Raw genomic sequence first — 19,675 nt, 5'->3', positions numbered from 1 at the left:
CTGGGTGAGCGTTTTATTCTTCATATTTACTATGGACAAGCGTAAAGCCACAGGTTGTGCGTTTGTGCCCCAAAGAATGAATAGTACAGATAACATGCTTAGGAGAGCCAAGGTGGTGATCACCAATGAGACTGCAGTAATGGAACGCCAACTGCCTATAGGGTTGAGCAGGGGGGTCATGCAGTTGCATGATCAACGGGAACCCAGTGGTATCAGCATCAACAGGGGCATTTGAGATTGGCAATGGTTCGCAACCTTCCAGCTGCAATGTCGCTCACATCTGCTCTGTATTTAACTTGGATAATTTGGGCTACTGCCCTGTGCTATCAAGCCAAACGAGTATTAACTCACGCCAAGAAACAGCTGTTAAGCACAAAAAGAATAGCCTGAACTGTGCAAGAAATTTTCAGTAATGCTATTAGATGAGCCTGGTCTGATCACTGACTGTTTGGCCCTCACTGAGTCACGAATGGCTAGTTCAACCAATCCATGTAATAATGTTATCACCCTGAATAGCCCCCGGTGCAACCCTCTTGCAACACTGATGTTCGTGTTTGCTGCTGCGAGTGCCACGTGACTGCAGGGGCTAATTTATTTTAATCTGCAGGTGCTGCTGAGCAGAACGTGAGACCCCCGTACTTATTACCAAAACCAGCTCCAATGTGACCCCTGATGGACATCCTCCCATTTTCATTTCAAAATGCTTTATTCGGTTTGTACAAGTACAACCATATAGCAACATTCATAAATGCAGTTGAAATCACATTTGTAAAAAGAAGAACAATGAAACTTTTTCTAAAAACAATTACATCGATATCCAAGCCAATCTAGTTAAAACCTGCAAGATATATCACATTTGTACACAGTAAAAATTGGTCACTATATTTAGCAGCAAATTAAAAGTTTAGTACAAAACATGCCAAGAGAATAGTACAAATCAGAAAAAGGCCTATGCTGGGCATAAAGTGCAATAGTATGTGCAAAATATGCAAAAATTGAACACTATATTTAGCAGCAATTAAAAAATGTAGTGCAAAACATGCCAAGTGGAATAGTACAAATCAGAGAAGGCCTATGCTGGGCATAAAGTGCAATAGTATGTGCAAAATATGCAAGGATATAACTAAAGTGCAGTGTCTTTATAGACATCCTCCCATTGAACTAGCGTCAGGGGCCTTACAAATTGGTAACAATTTAGATTTTTCATCTAAACCATTGGATGTAAATGGTCATAGAACTATGACAAATGCAGACAGCGGTAGCACTCATTTTTCTCCCAATACTGTAACTTTACGTTTACCTCCTGCACAAGTCCTTAAGTGTTGGTTTTCGGCCGGAGTGACTCCCTTAAAGCATAGTCAAACTGAAACATGGGAGCAGCTGTACAACAGGCTAATTTATTGGCTTAGTACCCGATAAAATGTTGACAGGGTGTGCGATTAGATTTTAATGATCCTTGGGGTGGGTTGGGCTCTTGGCAAAAACTAGTGGGAGACTGCACAGTGGTACACTTTATGTATTAAATCTTTTATTGAGCAAAAATAGGCGTAATGCACCTCTCAACAACGTCCGTGCCGGCTCCGATATGAGGCAGCCTAGTTCCGAGGCACCACTGGCGCCCAATGCGTCCCCATCGGGGTCTACTTCTGTTAACACAGCAAGCCGCCTACAACCCATCAGGGCCGGCCGCGTCAAAAGAGGTGCTATAGAGGTGCAAGTTAAGCCAACAATAATGCAAGAGTGAACAGGAATCCCCAACTCACGACTTAAAATAACCCCTAAGTTCCCTTCCCTCCCTCTCCCTCCCCCTCCCCTCTCCTTGTCCATTAGTTAAGTATAGGCAGTAGGTCATTGCTGACTCTCTACAAGTCAGGCGGCGCTGCACGTGGTGGGGCTCTGCGCCTGTGCGCGCGTGTCTTGGGCTCCGGGAGTGGGGTTTCTGCAAGGCGTAACAGACGCAGATAGCGGGGACAGCTCACCTCTCTGAATTCCGACAGCTCACCTCTCTGAATTCCCAGTGGTACACTTTAGACGCCAGTCTTGTGTGGGGAAGTTCTTTTGGTCTAAAATAGAGACATTTTGCCAATTCAAACGTTGCTTTGCTACCACTTATTTTTTTTATAAACTCGATATACGATCTATGTCTCCACCTATGTACCATCATTCCCTGCCTAGCCCAGTCCTGGAATGCAACAATAGGTACACATCACTTTGTGGCCTCGCCAAAATTAATTGACTGAGGAAAGATTGGCCTACTACTAATACGGTTTTGTTAAACCAGGCCGTGGCTATAACCCAACTCGCCACTACAACCTCCCTAATGCCATGCTAGCATTATCCCTTACCATAAGCCCCCCTATTACAATTTCAAGTGCTACTTCAAATGCTTGTGTTCCCATCATGAAAATCCTAAGCTGGAATATCACAAGTCATCACTCCAAGATGAATCTTTTGGAGTGGCAGCTTTTTGTAAGCAATTACAAATGTTTGATACTGTTGGAAACCTGGGATCTTCAACCTTTTCCATTTGAGGGGTTCCAATGTGTGAGGGCTACTCCATTTCGCTTGGGCAGTGCACCGGGGGGCGTATCCCTGTGGATACATTTATTAACTGGCGGACATGCCTCAGCACTGGAAACCCCAGGTAGTGACTTTCAAGCTGTGCTTCTTAATGGGGATTGGACCTTACATTTGATAAATTTTTACAACAATGATTTTGATAATTTTCCAAGTTCTAGGTTCCCTGGTTTTTGTAAATATATTCAATCAATTAATCAGGGACTTGTAAAGCGAGGCTGCTTTTTGAGCGAAGTAACCGAGGATGGGCACCAAATACATTTGTGTTTAGCCGGGGACTTTAATGCAAGGCGCCACTTGATATGCACAATGTTATGGACGAGGTCGGCGCTAGCGTTCCAGGGCTACCTACATTTAGGGGTATGAGTAACTCATCAGTTTTCGATTATATTTTAAATACTAGCAATTTAACAGGTTATTGCATGGTGCTGTCATTTATACACTTTGCAGCCCACAAATCTATTGAATTAGGTCTGGCCGGGGCCATCTAGGAGGAAATATTATATTGCTGCTGGTATTGGCAAACTACAGCCATCCACTGACAATCTCAGAGTGGTATGGAACCTCCAGAGCCTAACCAAATTCCTATGCCAAGTAGTAAATGAAAATCTGGGGCTGATACAGAATTGTCTAACAGATGATGGAGATAATGGGGGATAGTTAGCTCTTTGTCTAATTATTAAAAAATATTTCGAAGCCCCCTAAATTGGCTCATACAGAAGCAAGATGGTTCAATCACGAGTGCTTGGTCACTTCGTAAGGCCCTCGTTGCGAACCCCAGGTATTTTTCGGCAATAGCTGCTCTCAGGAAACAATGTAAAAGTGGCTACTACAAATAGATGGAGGAGGAAATCTTTCAGCAGTGGGACACACTAGTCCTTGCAGCTTCCAAAAAAGTACAGTAAGCCATTCTGGAATGCTTTGACAGCCAGGAGAACTGTAATTCTCTCTACGACCTGTCTTAGATGTCATATCACTAGTGAGATGTGGGAGGCACAATGTACGCAAATTTATGCCACTTCGGCAACAACATCACAATGGATGCAGAAGTTGAACAACCACTCAGATCTACAGATCACTTTATGTGAAGTTGCCGCGTAGCAGAGCGCTGGTGCCACGGCCCCTGGCCCGGACGGAGTCTCTATTGACATGATTAAATGTAACTTCAGACTCTGGGCCCTATTACTGACTAACGTTTTTTTAATTATCTAAAACTATCACCAATACCAAGTTCCCCCGCCACATCCACCATTGTTCAATTCCCTTTCTTAAAAATTGGGTCATTACCTAGTTGCTATCGTCCCATTTCACTGATAAACACTGGCATCAAAATCCTACGAAAAGTTCTATATAACAGGATTATGGAGTCAGCTGTGAATAATGCAATAAATCCCATTCAGTATGGTTTTAGAACTGCTTGGGCACTATTGAGCAATATTTAAATTTTAAATTTGATCATGGGCACGTACACAATAGCACAGCAAACACATTCATACTTTGCATTCATAGACTTGTCTATGGCATTCTATTGTATCAATCAAGCTAAGCTGTGACAACTCTCTTTCTCAATGGGGATGGATGCAGCATGTCTTTACTTCCTAGCATCCTTACATGAGAATATGAAGGCTAGGGAAAGATTTGACAAAACAGTGAAGTCTCAAAAGAAATCAATATTGACCAGGGGTGCGGCAAAGTTGTGTGCTTGCTCCCTTACAGTTCATTTTGTATATTACCAAGCTCAGCCCCTTATTAGATTGGGAAAAAGACGTCACAGCCTGGGCACGGGTGGAGGAACGAGCCCTGATCGAAGAAGACAACAGTGGAGTGAGGCGCCATCCAATAGCAGACCTGTGGGCGGAGGTGTTGCAGGAGTGGTGGGCGAGAGATGTAGATGACTTAGACAATTCACCCGAACCTTTATAGCAGGGGTCTCCAAACCGGTCCTGGAGGGCCGGATCCATGCCAGATTTTTGGGATATCCCCATTGAGATACATGTAGTAATTTGAAAAATCTGGCATGGATCCGGCCCTCCAGGGCCGGTTTGGGGACCCCTGCTTTATAGCCTATCACACGAACATCAATAAATAACACTGCTGGCCTCCCAACGAATTGATCAAGGCGGGATGACTGATTGCATTGTTTCCTTGAAGCCCCACATGTCTTACCACTAGCAATAGCTTATCTCTAATACACACTTAAAAATATTAGCCATCAGGATGAATGGGTAGAGGCCAGATACTCCTTATAGGGAACGTGGAGTGCTCTCGTTATTATTAAGTTGTGTGTGAAACAGTTATTTGTTATGTTTAAAATATAAGACATTGAAATATCGTTTTAATGATGTTGAACAAATGCCCACATTTTGTGCGATAAGCTTGGGACTTTGAATATGCAACTACAACCCAAATGTATTAACAAGATTGTTGTGCTTCGGCTTGTTTGCTAACAGATACAAATTGCTTCTGTAAACACAACTCTAAAAATTGATTGAAATGATTGCTTGAAGGCAGATGTGCTCATGTATAAATGATTGAAAAACGTAATAAAAAGGTATTTAAAGAAATAAAGAAAACAAGCTCAGCCCCTACTTACCTCTTGCACCCCTGATGTTCCTAAGGTAAAACGTGTTCCACTCCCAGTACTGCTATATACCGACAACGCTGTGCTGATGTATGTTGGTACACTTATTTGCACAATTTATGGACGGTCTTGGTTTACAGACTAATTTTTCTAAATCCTATATTATGGGTTGCAGCCCTAAGTGCATTCAGCTTTCAAGTCAGCACAAACGATTTAGTACCGGCACTTGTTTACTCCTCTGTCTTCCTCAATCACCTGGGGGAAAGGCACTCTCTCCACTATTACAGGTATACACCACCCAGTACGCCCCTGCAGCAATTTATGGGGCTCAGATGGAGGGGGGGGGAAGAGAGAGAGAGAGAGAGAGAGAGAGAGAGTGAGAGAGAGAGAGAGAGAGAGAGAGAGAGAGAGAGAGAGTGAGAGAGTGAGAGAGTGAGAGAGAGAGAGAGAGAGAGAGAGAGAGAGAGAGAGAGAGATTATCAACGACTGACGTCTCTCTATTCTGTGGTAAACCTATGTAAAGAAAACCTTCCAAGAGATTGGGTTATCTAATGCCTTTCTCAATCCCACCCTGAGAAGCGATCTAGTATGCACAAGCATTATTATTTGCCCAGGCCCGAACCACAAGAATGCATTTGGAAGTACTAAAGCCCAATGTTGCAGCCTATTTGCACCTGAACCCGGTTAGTCCCCCAACCAACCATTGTTTATCACCTGTGGGCACTGGGAACGTTCTTTACTTTTTTGTTTCAAGGCAGATACAATTAAATATTTACTTTATTTTCTGGTGGGCTTCCAAAGAAACCTTGAATTCAGCACGTGCCCCTGTGATGGGTCTAGGCAATTGGCTATGCACATTTGTGGGTTTATAAAAGATTTACCAAATTGTTTTTAATTCCTTTTATGAGGTCATTTGAGGATGCGTCTTGTTTTTAAATCTGCTCTTTTCGGGCATTCCTTTCCTTCTATTTCCTTATTCTCTCATGGGCTTTTTCTATGATTTGGCTGCTATGTTTTTCTACAGATTATTTTGTATGATATGTCATTGAATATAGTTTCGTGGAATGTTAAGGGTATCAACTCTCCAATCAAACGTCAACGCATTTTGTCCCACTTAGCTAAGTTAAATGTTGCTGTAGCTTTCTTGCAGGAAACTCACCTTTCTGACACAATCTGTAAAACTCAAGAGAGGATGGGTGGGTGAGGTTTTTTACTCGCATGGTGATGGTAAGCCCACAGCTTAGGGCCAGGGGGTAAAGGGGGCCCGCTATGGGCCCCTTAAAGACCTATTCCGCCAGCCTTTTCATGGTGGGTTAACTCACCATGAAAAGGCGGGCGGAAAGGGACATCATAATCCCTACGGCGGTGCCTGGTAGGCACTGCCACCATTGTAGGGATAGGATTCCCCTCCGACGAAGCAGTGGGCTAAAGGAGCCCGTCAGATGCATGGCGGTCGGTCTTTCCGACAGCCAACTATTCGCCTGCCATGGTAATATGGCAGGCGGATATCATGGCAGTGGGACCGCCACCCAAAGGCTGTCGGTGGCGGTCCCACCATCATCATAATCAGCCCCTATGTAAGCACTGCTTGTTTTTGTGTACATTTATGGCTGCTTTGACATCCAAATAAGGATTGAGTTTGAGAAATGTGCAAAGAGGACGATTGACATTTACAAGCTTCATAAGACGTATCGGGGTCAAAATGTGACAAAAAAACATACATGGTCACCAAAAAGTAAAGTGACCAACATTCACAGTTTGATAGTAACTGGGGTCGGTGAGTGTGCTTTTGGAAAATGTGTGTCAAGTGTTTCATTTTAAAGCATTTGTAACAGTTTGTAAAACTAGATAGGATTTGAAGGCTTCTTTACAACACTTACTCTGTCTATCTGCAGTGTTTAATTTGAGTCAGTTGTTTCTGGTGCTCGACACCGGCACATAATTGTCAACACCGGGGTTTGTAACAGTCTGCCACATGGTGACGCGGTCTGTCTGATTTAAAGATGAGCACAACAACAGTTGGTTATTAATTCAATATACATTAAAAAAGGGCTATTGAATGCCGCCCAAGCCATTCTTCTAGCTTTGGGGGCCTGGAATAGGCCGAACTGTCACACTAGTAGGAGTTTGATGATTAATAATTGTATTGGTACTCCAAGCTGCACTGGGAGAGGCAATGCAGTGGCCTCCTGATTAAAGGCCTTGGCAGCTATGGTTTTGTTTTTTTCAAATTAAGCACTGGTTATTTGTAGTGTCATGCATGAGCTACTTATTCAGGGAACAACCCTTGTTGTTCGTTCATTGTTGGTTCATTCCATGACCTAGGAAGAGTACTGCTAAATAACTGATTCCGTTGTACATGCCTACCACGTGGCATACACAGACCAAACATGTCTGCTCCTGCTCTACATTATGCACAGCAATACATGCCAGCAATACAGAACATAATATTGGCAACAAGATATGGGCACCTCCCAAACTCACCTGTGGTAACTCATCTTCACTGCAAGTGTCTTACTTAGGCGCACCGTTGGCTCCAGGACCTGCATTAGCCACCAAAGTGACAGACCAGTCACACACCTGGTACCAACTCCTGCCTACCTCGCTGCAGGGGCTGCTACTGTCGCTGTTATATCGCTCCACTGATAGTCCTCTGGGATGCTCTCCAACGAGGAAAGGATACAGAAGCAGCACCACACCATTATACAGAACTGAGATGAAGTGGCCACAGGACCACATATATGAACACACATACGACACAAAGAATACTGCCCTAAACATCCGCTTTGTATCAACGGCCAACCTAGTCTGTGACCGTTTCAAATTAGGAAAAGTCAAGTAGAGCTCAGAAGATTCTATTGACAATTTTCATGTGTGCCCTAAAGACCTGCATGCACCCATACACCACACAATGATACAGGAGAAACTGCACACATTTTCATAGGATGCGCACCTGGCAAGCTGAGAGGCTGCATCTTCACAGGACCTAAGTGTCGCTCCCTAACCCGATCAATCTAGGCCGCTTTCTTGAAGTTTCAAATACCTATGCATCTCACATTGAATTAATGTGAAACTGTCCTTGGTAATAAAAACACAAATCGAAACTGAATCTCTACATCGCCCATCCAAGCAACCAACATTTGCAACAGTCCATCTATGCCAACAATAATGGTTCCTTCTCTCATGCCAAAGGGTGCACACTCGGGAAGAAATGTTCCCCATGCAGGAAGATTAATCACCATTCAAAGGAGTGCAGGTCAAGGGTACAGAGGCCCACACAAAGACTACCTCTCCAACTCAGAAGTTCGAGAACGCACTTGCACAACATCACTGCCACAGTTAGATAACCAGGAAGAGGATGAAGTGGTAGCTCAATCCCTGTTCATGCAGTGCATGTGATCATCATGTGAGGCCCATCGGAAAAATAGCCAAAATGTTAGGTACGATCCGAACCCAACCTGAAACCACTCATCAAGAAAGAGGCGTCCATTAATGTGATGTCAAAGCTACAATAATCTCCTGCTCAACGCACCACGAACCCTTAATTCGACCACCATTGACATTGTCACACATGAAGGCGTATTTGATGCACACACCACACCATAATCTGTATTAAAGTGTTTATCGCAAAATCTAGTCAGCTATTTTCACAGGCAGTAGCACGGCTGAGAAACTTCACCCAATTCAAATTGCCTTCAGCATCAGTGCCTGCAAACTCAGTAACGATCATGCTGACTTTTACTACTGTTCATATACGTAGGGAGCATGAAACACAGGATGGTATGACTGGCCGTTGATCACACATATGCAACCCACAATTGAAGCAAACATTGCATGGGCAGCACAGACAAGCATCATTGGAAAGGGTTAACGGCTCCGCTAATTCAAACCAGGTGAAGTCTACATCTGCATGGACACGAGTCTTCCTAACACCACCTAAAACCTGCAGTCCGTGATCTGGTTGCTAAAATTAACTTGGCTTTCTGATTCACAAAGTAATCTCTTCTAGGGGTATCACCAAGAGCTTCTTGACCCTGTATTGAAATACACCACCATCTCAATGCCTGATGAACAGACTAAACATTTGCAGCTCGATTGATGCTGAAGATTTCAAAACCTCTATTAAGGAAGTCATCTGTGGGTTCAGTGGGCCCATTAACAACAGCAATGATATCCTGTGCTAAAGCCACTAAAGAACATTACTATCAACTGAAGGCCCTTCTGCAATGCCTCTCAGAGTGTAGGCTAACAATGAACAAAAACAAGGGTAATTCCTCGAACAGCGCATACACTTTATTGATTACGGTTTCTTAGCAAGTGGGTATCACCAAACCCATTCAAAGGGCAGAAGATCAATTCAGATGCTCCACTGTCCTCAGTCTCCAAAGTATGTAGCTTCCCAGGCATGGGCCCGTACTGTGGCCAGTTCATTGAGAAGCTTACCTCGCTCATTGAACCACTGATCCATTTTTGTACATGTTTATTTATGACCACGGTTGCTCTGGCCATATAAGCTGGTTTTACGAACAAACCTGTGTTCTTTTGAAGCCATGTCAACACTGAATGCCAGTGTCTTTCTCTCAGAGACAGTCCATCACAGGAGTGATTTTTTTTCTGGGTACCTAGAGAACTAGGAGTTGTGAGGGACGATAAAAGTCATCCCTTATTTATAGTAGCACTGGCAGGATTGTATGCCACAAAATGATCCTGTGTTCCATCCTGAAAAATGCCACAGACACTTGTGAGCCAGAAGGCAGAAACATGTTGACGGGTTGAGTGGTGATGGGGTACTTGTTCCCCTAGTCTCCACACTTTTTTTTAACACAAAGTGAAATCTCTCTTAATATAAAATGTAGTTTGATGTGTCACATTTCATTTTTAATGAATTCATATCACGGGTTCAAGAGTCAGGCAGAAGTGCCTCCTTTACTATAAAGTGTAGGCTCACTCTTCATCAAACGGGGTTTTGAAGAGCGAGGGGAGTCCTATGATGAAGCATGACACCTGGTGGTGTGTGAGGACATCTCGTCACATTTTTGTGTGTCAAGAGATAGGCTTGAGATGGACAAACGTTTGTAGAAAGAGTAAGTAAATATTATCTTGGTGGCTTTTCGTGTGCAAAACCATAGCACACCACCCCATCAAATGATCCTGAGAGGCTATGGGTTGCCTTTACAACTGGTGTGTTATTGGGATGGTTTTCCTTCATGTTTAAAGTCACACTCCAATAGGGGACAAACGTAGGGTTGCATATTCACCAGTAAGCCAGGTTAACACCCCACGGTGGTTGTTGTTGGTCCTTTCTACGATGTGTTAAACAAAAGGCTATACACCAAAGAACTACCACACCACCTTTATTACTCCTTTATGTGTTGGGACACATGCCAAAAATACAAATCACCACAATATTCACTAACGGTACTTTGGAGTAACATTTTAAGGCACATCAATAAAGTTGCTCAGACCAAGCTGTGTGTTTGGGTATCTCAGTTCTTGGAACATTATTGCATTAAACATCATATATAATTTTATAAATAAACAATATAAAACTAGTCTGCCTAGGCCACGAAATCAGCTAACAAAGGGCCAAAAACTACCCTTTATCTTACTGTCAGGTAGTTCTGTTCAATACTGAAGTGAAGCATACACAGTACATACTGTATGTAGGTTAAAAGTCTAACATTTAACTGAATGTGACAAGATGGTAATTTCGGAAGAGGCCTGTCCAAATACTTGTTTAGTGACTTCTTGGCATTATGAGGTATATAAGGGAACAGTCTTTCATTGTGAAACCCACATTGCAGAATTTCATTAATACATATCTACCAACCCTGGAGCACTAATGTGGTATGAGATATGGTTCAGAGACGAAATAGCAGATGTTGGATTAGTAGACTAAGAGCTGCAGTATCAAAATTGCCTGGGGAAGGAAGTGGCGAACGGGCATATATGTTTGTATCCCGCAGGTCACCTTGGTATTAAACAAGGGACAGCATGCATTTGTGCGACCCCATCTGTAATACAAACTGTGCTAGGGCACCTGTAGTGCTGGTGCAATCTCAAGAGTACACTCCCATGCAAATGAGGAAACACTTTGCCTCTTTGCATAAACCATCTAACAGACACAGACTGGGAGCCAAAAAAGCTGTTAGGGGCATTGGCAGTGCCAGAAAGAGTTGGTGGACAGACAGTTCAGCTCCCCCAGGGGTGCTCCTTGAAAGGGGGTGCACATTCTCCTGCAGGAGGGTGCAGCCACTCATTGCCTGCATTCAGGAGAATCTCTACCCCTTTCAAAAGCAGTCCAGCCTGCTAACAACACAGTGAAAAGCGGCCCACCTGTCACTCGAGAGCTGCCCCCAGAGCAGGTACAAGTTTGCAGCGGAGCTGGAAGCAGCACATTCATTGTGTTAAGGTGCACTGACCTAGTCTGCGCCTGGCTCGTCCATTTAAAGGTGCAGGTAAGGGCGGTCCACCCAATTATAAGGACCAAGTTTGACTCCAGATTTTCAAAATGACTTAAACATGTGATCCTATGTAAATCCAGGTACCTCCGGCCTTAATCAACTGAGTTACTGATAAGGGATCCAGCTTTCCTTGGGCGAACCCTGTGGTATGGTGTCATCTTGTGTAAATCATTTTGCCTCCCTATCTGTGCCTAGGGTTGCCACCAGTCTCAGGAGATGATGGGCTGCATGTAACATACGTATTGTCCACTAACAAGATCAGACTGGGACAAATAGGGCTGGTGATAGTCTCCAGATGACAAAGTGTTCTTTATAATTAAGAAAAGTGAAAAAACAATAAAGGTGCCTTTACATCTTGATATATTTGCTGTGCATTCAGAGACGGAGGTCAGATGTCAGATTATGTCTTCTTACAAATTGTTCCTTATTTTATCCTGAGGTGGAGAAGGAGTTTACAAATTCCTCTAACTGCAGTCAGAGAAAGAAAAGTAAAGTGAACTGTCTGACAGTCATGCTGTGTTCAATGAACGGCTTTAGGATGTGAGTTTTGTTTCTAAAAAAACATTTAAATGCCTTGTAAATGAACTGGACAAATATTTCAAAATATATTTCAGTAGTTGGTAAACACTTTTTAAAAATTCCAATGTGTGACAGAAGCAAATATTTTAATATAATCAAAACAAATCAAAACACATTACTTGGTGATGTGCAAATGATATATTTGCTGGAACACAATTTCCCCATTGTTGTTTGTACTCCGTATAGTTTTATCAGCAAAACTGCATGCCATGACCCAAGAGGGAAGGGAGGGGTCATGTGTACCTATTATGTAGGCTAGGTTTTATTATAAACTGTGAATATGTTTAGTCTATTAAATGAAAATAAGACTTTTTGTACAGCAAACATGGTGAGCTCACAAATTTGAAGGTGCTCTCATATTTAATAATGAAAAAAGGTGATTTGAAGAAATAAAGCATTTGCCTAGGATCAGCAATTGGGACAAGTTTATGGGTCAAGTGCATTCCTTCCAGGTCAAGTAGATTACTCATGTCCCTAGATCAGCAGGTCTAGTAATATTTTAGTGATTTTTCGAGGCCTGATATCAGTTTGTCTTTTTAATAATTGCTGCTTATCTTATCCTGGAAAATGGTGTTTACTTTTCTTTCTCTTGCTACAGTTAGAGGTTTTTGTCAAGTGAACTGTCAGAATAATTTTGAAACAAAAGGCTGTAGGGTGTCAGTTTTGTTTAACACACAACATTTAAATAGGATGTGAATGAGTAGTACAAACATCTCTAAATATATCTTGAATTATGAAAGCACCTTTTCTGTAATTCAGAATTGTGATGCAAACAAAGATTTAAATAGGAGCAAAACAAATTAGAACGCTTTACTTGGTGAACAAATGCCAAATATTTGCAGAAACTCGATTTCCAAACATTGTTTGTACACTACATAGTTTTATCAGTAAAAACGCTTGTCAGTGGGAAATGTTGTGGCTATTGCAATAGAAACATCTGTTGATTACAAATGACAGTGTGGTACCACTTCATGATTTATTATGTAGTTATTAAAAGTAATAGCTTTTATACATAATTTTAGAAACATTCATGCCCTCGCCCTGATGACAATGCTGTTAATGAACTAAGAGGCAAATCGGGATCATGTGTGTCCTATACGTGGCTAGATATGTTTTATATATATAGCAAATATTTAGTCTATTAAAAAAATGTGCATTTGTAAAGCGCAAGCTACTCACCACCCTTAAGGGTCTCAAGGCGGTGGGGGCCCTTGTGGAAATTAAGTGAGCTATTGCCCAGAGTCACATGGTGTTGAGCTGAGCTGCCGCCAAAGCCGGGGATCGAACCGTGAACCCTGTGCTCCGAAGTCAGCTGCCCTGGCCGCTGCGCCACACCCCTTACCTGCAATATACTTACATTTTCGTTTTACAGGTATGCATAGTAAAGGCATATGCGTGGTAATGACTGTGGGGTAAAGGTTGTTTCCCTAATTGTTTTGTCGGGTATGGAAGACGGCAAGGATTTCAGCTTGTTGCAGGAAATGTTGGTAGTAATATCAGGGAAATCAACCTTAAAAACAGGCCCACCAGACCTTAAAACAGGACCACAAACAGACAAAAGAAAAGTCCCACACACTAACCCGTCAGACAAGCCTATCGGGCCACTGCCTTGTAAGCTAGCCCTACTCGGTACTAATTAGAAAGAGAGCAAGAACACCACTGGCACGTTTAAGCTCCTACAAATGAATACTGCTTGGATAACAGCTAAGCTATTTTTAAGCGTCATCTGCGTTTGCATTTTCCTATTGCATTTCGTACCAGATACCCAGGATCCTATTCAGCAACCTAGTGAATGGGTCAAGCACATTACATATAATTAATATATTATTGATAAGTTAAAGTTTCGCTAGCCGATATTACAATAACGTACAAATGGGAACTTCTGAGATGTGAATTTACGATGGTATGCATCTGAAATACGAACACTCAAATCATGCAGAAATTATATAGCTGTAACCCCTCGCAATTAATCACGATACATGCAACAAGCAATGCAATCTATTTATAAACCCTGGCCGTGTCACGTGGACAAGTTTACCTTTGAGGTTTTAGTAAGTCTGACTCGAAGTACAACACGGGTTTAAACGCTGTTTTTAACCCGGTTTAAATTCTTCCTCCTCCTTGCAGCTGCAAAACTCGATAACAAAACGAAACGATTCTCGATTGACACGTAATGCTTACCTCATAAGTTACTGGACGCAAAACTAACGCCGAGAACACATTTTACAAGTGCAAAATGTAGTAACAAAATGAAATGAGTGTCTCTCGAAATTGGAGAAGACGTTGCGAAATTCCGAGCTTGCCCCTGCAGTCAGGAATCTGTGACGAGTTGCACATCCAGTCCTGAGTAACTGTTGGGAGGCGTGGTTCTTAAAGCAACAGTACAAATATGTGCAAGCAGTTCGGAATTACAAACCACGTGGCTTATTTACAAGCCCCCTGCGCCACTTTTGCGTCATTTTTAACATGGGGAAAAGTGACGTAAGAATGGCGCAAGGGGCTTGTTAATAAGCCACTTTGTTCCTGTCGATGTGCCTGGGGTATCAGGTTACATTAACACGAGAACAGCTGGAAATTGTTGTCGTTTTGACGTTAAAAATCCTGCTGGTTGTCGAATTCAAGAGCCCACCGAAAGCACAGACAACAAAACGGGATTATAAAAGAAGAACGGCGAAGAATGTATTTAGTTCATCGTTCAGAGTTAACACTTCCGCAGTGCTGTAAACTAACGTGCCAGCGAGACAATACAAGCGAATGGAGCAAGCTGCAATACTCCACTGAATGTGAAACTACTGACGAAAGTTTTAGGCAAACATGGCTTCAAAATAGGGAGGGTATCTTCCCATCTACCAGTGCACCTCCCTATCTACCTCCAATAAAAGCTTAGTAAGGCTTCTCAGATGCACACAAAGGTAATGGATATAGCAGGTCCCTGTACACGAATGTTGACCTCTGACCCTGCATTAAGGAGGCAAATATAAAGGCCATATTTTGACACCCAATTGTAGCTCAATGGCGGTCAAACAAAATGGATAGAGGCCCACAATTTTTTTTGAGTAAACTTCCTCTGCTTTATTTAAATTAATATGGGGAAATGACATTTCTGTAAATTAAAAGAATGTCTAGCTCGTTTTGTAAATAGTGTCTTATTTCATACACAGAATACAGCTGGGGAAAACAGCAAGCATCTTGTGGATAAACCTGGTGGGAATAACCAGGGAATTGGCTGATGTATTCATGATACCCTTGGTAATTCCTCATTTCTGAGAGTACTCTTAAGATCCCTAGTGTCAGTAACTTTAAATGGTTATACTAGCTGAAAATGGAGCGACCTTGTAGAGTACAGATTACTCAACAGTAACCTTCACTGCTCTTAGTCCTAGTCTCTCTCATCATATTCATTATTGATGTGGTAAATCCAACTTCAGGACAGGAAACTCTTGGGAAATGGAGCTAATGCAAACCCGCCCACTCTTAGTTGGTCACCATAAATGGGCTTGTATTCCCAGCATCCTCCTGAACAGACAATTGCCAATCCAGTCATTGTAAGGAAGTTGGGGCATAATGAATGGGACAAGGACGAGTATGACTAAGCGTAATGAAGATTAACCTAAGAAATAAGGCCATTACCTATATGTCCATTGTATTCATCCCAGTCTTTACTTATGAGGAATGTCAAAGCAACCTCTGCCTTTGGATGACATTACCACACTAAACATAGCACACATGAACCCATAATTGCAGCACTTCAAATTGACTTTAATGAATGACGGAAACAAACCAAGACAGTACTTTAAACACCCACCAAAAAGTTTCTTCATTCCCTTTCCAGCCCCTGAGACCTTTAATAGTGACTAAAACTATGGAAATAGGTCTATGCTGTTGCACTACAAATTGCATCTAAGGCGACACCCTACACCTCCACACAGGAAAGTCAAAAGACTTCTTGTAGATCTGCCTTGAAACCCTTTTGGAAGTGGGAGCTCAGCCAAGGAAGAAGCCAAAGCTATCATGGATGTTATCTACCTACTGATGGCCTTGGGGGTTACTTTCTGATTTAGCCTGCTGCCCAGAAGGTAATAAATAAATGATCTAACTGATTGAAGAAGGGTACATGCCTGGGTAAGTGTCAATAGCGACCCCATGTCAACTATAGAATGCAATACTGCTTCCCCTGTTAAAGAAGGAAACAGGAAACACACAGGTAAACCTTCTACCTCCTAAACCCACTGTAAAGCAGATTGCACTTTTGAAACAAAAGGAGGATCAGACTTGAGAGTAACTCTCTGTTCCAGAACATACAAAAAGGAAAAGGGAGGGGCGTACAGCATCACAGGGCATCTAGCTCCCCTACTCTAAGTGCTTAAGTTACCAAAAAGCCTTCCGTCATAGTTAAAAACATAGATCCACTGTAAATACAATTTCAAAAGGGGTGACTTTGTAGAACTCACAATACCAAAGGGGAATCTCGAGGAGAAAAAGTATGAAAAGCACACATAGACAGAGAAAAAATTTAAGTGATGAGCTGCCAAAGTCATTCCATCCCTTATACTAGTCCTGAAAAGGCTTATTGGTTCCACAGAGTGGAGATGGCAAGAATATGACCAAACCCATCCCACAAAAGTCCAAGGACAGAAAGAAAATCACAAGTCAAAGGGGAATCAGACTGAGCAGATCACCATTTACGGAATGCCACCCAATGGTGAATGCACGATTTCAGGGTGAAAGACTTACGAGATTTTTTTGAATAACCTCAGTAAAAAGGTGTGGAAGTCCACTGCTTCGTAACCCTCTCCTTTCAACTTCCAGGCCCAATGAGAATCTCGTCAGAAGTGGACAACTTATGGGATAAAGAGCAGAAGGAACCAAAGGCAATACCCATGGAGAACTGGCTCCAAGCAACAGAAGGAAAGGGAACCACACCCATCTGAGCCAAATGGGAATGGCTACCATCCCCACATGCAATAATGCCTAGAAATTGAGTCTACCAGATGTCATATATATTTCCTTGAACATGTCCCTAAATAATGACAGATTCCTGGAGCAAGGATACAAACTGTTCAGCTGGTCTATCTCGACACTGTCAAGACTCCTGTTGTATAAGAGAAACAGAAAGAGAAGATGATTTTCCACCCAAAATCCCAACCGAAGAGACACTATACTCACAGACCTGGAAAGAGTCTCACCTTGAAGGTTGGTGCTACCATAGTTACCATATTGTTTGATCTAACAAAACATGGTGACCTTGAAGATGTTTCTGGAAGATGCAGGCAGCAAGAAATATTGTAGTCAACTCCAACCATTTTGAGAAGTGACGACTTTCTAACAAGGACAAGCGGGCTTGAGTTGAAAGCTCCATCAAAATAGCACCGTAGCCAAAGGAACTACCATAAATTGTTAGCACTGCTGAAGTTCCTGGATGTTCAGATCACCTATGCCTAAAGAAGCAAAATTCAACCACAATCTGAGAGATTTCCACATCTCTGGGGTTGCTGGAACTAATGACTTGAAAGTCAGAGATGCTGGATAGTTATGACACACAGAGAATATCAGAAGCAGGAGCGGTAGGGAAGTTTACGAAACTGTGAATACACAAGATGCCTTGTGTTCCTGAACCTCCAGCCTTAGGTGCACTGGTGCTATTTTCAGTGCTAACAGGGAAGGTAATAGGTGTTGAAGTGGTATTATCCTAGCCTCTGGAAGAACATCATTTTTCATCCTTGTCTTGAATCAGGCTCAATAAAAATCAAGTTCTGAGTAGTAGTCGCTTGGAAAGATTTTACTGGGGCAATTAGATGACAGCCTCCAAATACACCCCTATCTTTACTAATGAAGGAGCATGAAGCAACCAGTCATCAAGATAAAATGATGTGGACCTGCCACAGTCAGTTCTGTATTACTGAAGACACATGAGGCTGAGCGCAGGCTAAACGGCAGCACACAGAACTGGAAGTGCCGCCCTTGAATGGAAACCTGCAATCTCCGATGACAATGCACTTTTGGGATGTGGAAGTAGGTATCCTTTGCCCAGACGTGGGTCCCGTGCTCACTACGCCCTGGAGTCAAGCTATCCTGGCTGAAGACGGCTAATAGCCAGAAACCAGTCCTAGGATGCTTGATTCCGGTCCCGGGAAGACATGGCTTGGCAGTTCGGGTTGGACTGTTCCCATGAGGCACAGGGTCAAGACTGATTTGCATATGGCCATGTCTGAACTGGGGTGGTCTGGTGAGCAAAATAACGATGGATTAAACCCAGATCTATGACTGGGAGTGAATGTTTTGCCATTGTGCCACATTCCGTCCATCATCTTGTGTGTTTTGCTGTTCACCCTATGTGGGAAGGGTATGCCCAGACGTGGGTCCCATGCTCACTACACCACTGGAGTCAAGCTATCCTGGCTGAAGACGGCTGATAGCCAGAAACCGGTCCTAGGATGCTTGATTCCGGTCCAGGGAAGACATGGCTTGGCAGTTCGGGCTGGACTGTTCCGATGAGGCACAGGGTCAAGACTGATCTGCATATGGCCATGTCTGAACTGAGGTGGCTTGGTGAGCAAAATAACGATGGATTAAACCCAGATCTATGACTGGGGATGAATGTTTTGCCATTGTGCAACATTCCGTCCATCATCTTGTGTTTTTCTATCTATACTAACCCAGAAGGAACAAGAAATCCACTCTCTGGACACGAAAGCAGACAGACCCCTCTAGAAGATTTGAAAGGGCAAAGACTAGTCAGATAGAAGGAACAGGAAAAAACAAGTAGGCCTCTACAGCAAACCGACGACAGCGATGATCTCCCTAAAAATCTGCCTAAACACCTTCCACACACCCCACCCTCCAGGCACCTCAATTATACTCTAAAACTTAAATGTCCAACCCAATTGTTTTCAAATGAAAGAAAATTCTACAATTGATTGGTTAAGGAAGGGGGTGTACTATCACACCACACTCAAAACGTCCATCTTACGCAATGTTCTATTGTTTTGTTTTTCAAACATCATGACTACATCATCCCAGGAAATTCAAGTATACTAATATCAGGCTTCAGCTTACTTCTCTCCGATAATGTTTCCAGTTTGTTACTTCTTGTGCCACTCATGCACTTCCAGAAGAAACGTTCATTACTTGCTGATTGTTTTTCGTCTCCACGTTTAACTTTTGGCAGGCACACATAAATTCGAAGATCGCTCGCCTTCCCTCCACATTCTCGTTTGCTTTTTCAGTTAATAAATGATTTTTTTTCCTCAACCCATGCTTCTATGGAAAATAAAACAAGCATTATTACTCTTTTTGCAATGCATTTACTTTACACACCCTCCAAATGCTGCATCTAACCATGTGCGCGATCCAGGTTATTGTTTTCCTAAGCAAACGTGAATAATGGGCACAAAAGCAGCACTAATTTCTTTATTTTCATTAGTCAAGCATTTGCGGCCTAGTTCAGTGCTTTAGTACGCGCTTGCGCAGTATT

At 42.7% G+C, this 19,675-nt stretch overlaps 1 protein-coding gene across 3 annotated transcripts in view; it reads right to left on the bottom strand.

Annotated features, from left to right (window-relative positions):
* Positions 1–19,675, bottom strand: part of CHDH (choline dehydrogenase) — a 139,262-nt gene that overhangs the window by 74,998 nt on the left and 44,589 nt on the right. Inside the window, exon 2 of one of the 3 annotated variants that reach the window (XM_086939144.1) lies at positions 19,258–19,461. The gene's annotated coding sequence lies outside the window, so the exon portion shown is untranslated. Of the gene's footprint in view, positions 1–14,239; positions 14,563–19,257; positions 19,462–19,675 lie in introns of those variants that run through there. The other 2 variants (XM_086939142.1, XM_086939143.1) reach the window with 2 other exon arrangements.

The sequence above is a fragment of the Lissotriton vulgaris genome, chromosome 9 (assembly GCF_964263255.1).
Source record: "Lissotriton vulgaris chromosome 9, aLisVul1.2, whole genome shotgun sequence".
Classification (NCBI taxonomy): domain Eukaryota; kingdom Metazoa; phylum Chordata; class Amphibia; order Caudata; family Salamandridae; genus Lissotriton; species Lissotriton vulgaris.
This window is presented reverse-complemented; position numbering and strand designations above follow the sequence as displayed.